Here is a 3,350-nt window from a genome sequence, read left to right as displayed (position 1 = left end):
TGTTAAGTTTGGTTTATTAATATTTGTTGAAGATTTTTACATTTATGATCATCAGGGATATTGGCCTGTAATTTTCTTTTCCTATAGTATCCTGGTCCAGCTATCAGGATAATGATTCCTGGTCCAGGTATCAGGATAATGTTTGCCTCATAAAATGAATTTGTTAATGTTCTCTCCTCTTCAATATTTTAGAAGTTTTAGGGCCATTATTAGTTCTTTAAATGTTTGATAGAATTCAGCAATGAAGACATCAGGCTCTGGGCTTTTATTTGATGGAAGATTTTTATTATTGATTCAACTTCCTTTCTCATTATTGATCTGTTCAGACTTATTTTTTTTTTTTCATTTTTCAGTCTTGGTAAGTTGTTGGTTCTAGGAATTTCCCTAGTTTTTCTAGGTTATTCAATTTATTGGCAGGTATTTTTTTACAGTGGTCATATTCCTTTGCATTTCATGGTATTACCATAATGTCTTATCTTTCATTTCTGATTTTTATTTATTTGAGTCCTCTCTTTTTTCTTAGTCTAACTAAAAGTTTTGTTAATTTTTTTAAAAAATTCATAATTTCATTGATTTTTTTCCCCTATTGCTTTTCAGTCTACTTCATTTATTTCTGTTCTGATGTTTATTATTTTCTTCTACTATTTTGGATCTAGTTCATCCTTTTTCTAGTTTCTTAAGATCTAACATTAGGTTATTTATTTGAGATTTACTTGTTGATATGTTTCTGGCTATGAATTATACTTTTAGAATTGCTTTCGCTGCATCTCATAAGTTTTGTTTTATTGTGCTTTCATTTTCATTTGTCTCAAGAAATTTTAAAATTTCACCTTTAATTGATTCTTTGGCCTGTGCTCATTCTTGTTGCTTATCTACATATTTGTGAATTTTCCAAATTTTGTTCCTACTAATTTCTAATTTTATACCATTGTGGTGTGGAAAAATGTTTAATATTATTTCAGTCTTCTTAAATTTGATAAAACAAACTTTAATATTTCTTTTGTGATCTAACACATGATTTATTCTGGAGAGTGTTCTGGTGGAGAAGATAAGCATGCTGCTGCTGTTGGAAGGAATGTTGTGTATATTTCTGTTAGACCTGTTCGCTCTAACATGTAGTTCAAATCCAGTGTTTTCTTATTGACATTATGTCTTGATGATCTATCCATTATTGACAGTGGGATATTGAAACCCCCTATGATTATCATACTGCAGTTCATTTCCCCCTTTAGATCTTTTAGTATTTGCTTTAAACAATTTTCTCCAATATTGAGCGCATATATACTTGCAATTGTTTTATTTTCTTGATTGATTGATGCCCTATATCATTATGTAATGAACTTCTTTGTCTCTTTACAGTTTTGGGCTTAAAGTCCATTTTATCTGATATAAAAATAGCTATCACTGCTCTACGTTGGCTTCCATTGGCATGGAAGGTGTTTTCCCATATATTCTTTCTCAATCTATGAGTCCTTAAAGACAAATTGAGTCTCCTATAGGTGGTTGCTATAGTTTGGTTCTGGACTGTCCCCCAAAGGCACATATGTTAATAGCTTGGTCCTCAGTTTGGTGTTCTTGGGAGGTGGCAGAACCTTTGGAAAGTGGGGTCTAGTGGAAGGAAGTTCTGTCATTGGGAGCATGACTTTGAAGGGTACATGGGGACCCTGATCCCTTGCTGTCACTCTCCATCCTGCACTTCTACCATTGTGTATTATGCAGCCATGGGCCCCAAAAGCAACAGGACTAAGTAACCATCCATGGACTGAAAACTTGAGCCCAAAGAAACCTTTCCTCCAAATAAGTTTATTATTTCAGGTTATTTTGTTACAGTGATGCAAAGCTGAATAACACAGCAGCACACAGTTGAGCCTTATTTTTTAATCCACACAGTTATTCCATGGATTTTGATGGGAGAATTTAATCCATTTACAATCAAGATAATTAAAACTTACTACTACCATTTGGTTGTTTTCTGTTTGCTTTGTAGATCCCTTGTTACTTTGTACCTTTCTTGCTATCTTCCTTTGTGATTCGTTTGTTTTCTGTGCTGGGATGATTAGGTTTTCTTGCTTTTCATCTTTGGTAATATGTACTGTAGGTTTCTGTTTTGTGGTGACCATGAGGCACGTTTGGAACATCTCATGGATTCAACAGGCTACTTTTAAGCTGATAACAACTCTGCATTTAAAAACTATACTTTTGCTCTCCTGTACATTTTCTGTTGTTGATATCCCTGTACCTTTTTATATTGTATGTCCCTTGAATTATCATAGTTATTATTATTTTTAATAGTTTTGTCTTTTAGTCTTCATACTAAAGATATATGTGATTTACAACTCCCCGTTACGGTGTTGGCATCTTCTGGATTTCACTACATATTTTTACCAGTGGGTTTTAGACTTTTATGTGTGTTCATGTGGTTAATTGGCTCCCTTTAGTTCAACGTGAAGAGCTCCCTTTGGTGTTTCTTACAAGGCTGGTTCAGTGGCCGTGAACTCTCTCCGTTTTTGTATGTCTGGGTAAATCCCTATCTCTTCTTCATTTCTGAAGGACAACTTTGCCGGGCACAGTATTCCTTATTGACAGTATTTTTCTTCTTTCAGTACTTTCAATCTATCATCCCACTGTCTCCTAAAAATGTGGAACATTTGATGAACTTTTATGTTACCCTCGAGCAGGGGCTAGGCTATCTTCTCCTTAACCTTCAAACTTCAGTGCATGTGCCGCCCAAGCAAGCACTAGCATTTCTTATAATCACGTCACCCGATGGCTTATTATTTCACCTTTTGTTTGTCTAAAAACATCTTTTTTTTTTCATCTTCCTTTTTGAATGGTGTTTTCACTTGATACAGAATTTTAGGTTGAGAGGTTTTCTTTTTTTTTTCTTTTAGTATTTTAATAATGTTGTCTTCTGGTTTTATTTATTTATTTGTTTTTTCAGATGAGGAATATATCCGACTGCTTTTCATATCTTCTGTTCATTTGTGTTTTTCAGGAATTTAAGTTCGGTGTGACTAGACGTGATTTTATTTGTATTTATTTGGGAAGTGTGTTGACATTTCTTGATCTGTTTGGGACGGGGGAATGTTGCTGGTTAAATTTTGAAACTATTTGACCAATATTACTTCAAATCTTTTTCTGACCCATTCTCTTGCTCCTCTCCTTCTGGAGCTCTAGTTGCTCTTTTTCATAAATATTTGATACTGTCTCAAAAACCCCTGAGGCTGCTCACTGTTTTCAACCTTTCCCTCCTTTATACTTCCATTAAAAGGATTTCTACTGATCTCTCCTCCAGTTCACTGATCTTGACTTCTTTCTGCAAACCACCACATTTTCTGATGATTTTTTTT

The 3,350-nt window shown here is 34.1% G+C and overlaps 1 non-coding gene across 1 annotated transcript; it reads right to left on the bottom strand.

Moving 5' to 3' along the window:
* Nucleotides 1-2,633: 2,633 nt before the first annotated feature.
* Nucleotides 2,634-2,739, bottom strand: LOC113186130 (U6 spliceosomal RNA). Its single transcript, XR_003301226.2, has one exon. It is a non-coding gene; the product is annotated as a U6 spliceosomal RNA (small nuclear RNA).
* Nucleotides 2,740-3,350: the final 611 nt, after the last annotated feature.

This window comes from Urocitellus parryii, chromosome 11 (genome assembly GCF_045843805.1).
Source record: "Urocitellus parryii isolate mUroPar1 chromosome 11, mUroPar1.hap1, whole genome shotgun sequence".
Taxonomy (NCBI): domain Eukaryota; kingdom Metazoa; phylum Chordata; class Mammalia; order Rodentia; family Sciuridae; genus Urocitellus; species Urocitellus parryii.
Note: the sequence above shows the minus strand (reverse complement) of the source record. Positions and strands in the feature narration are given on the sequence as shown.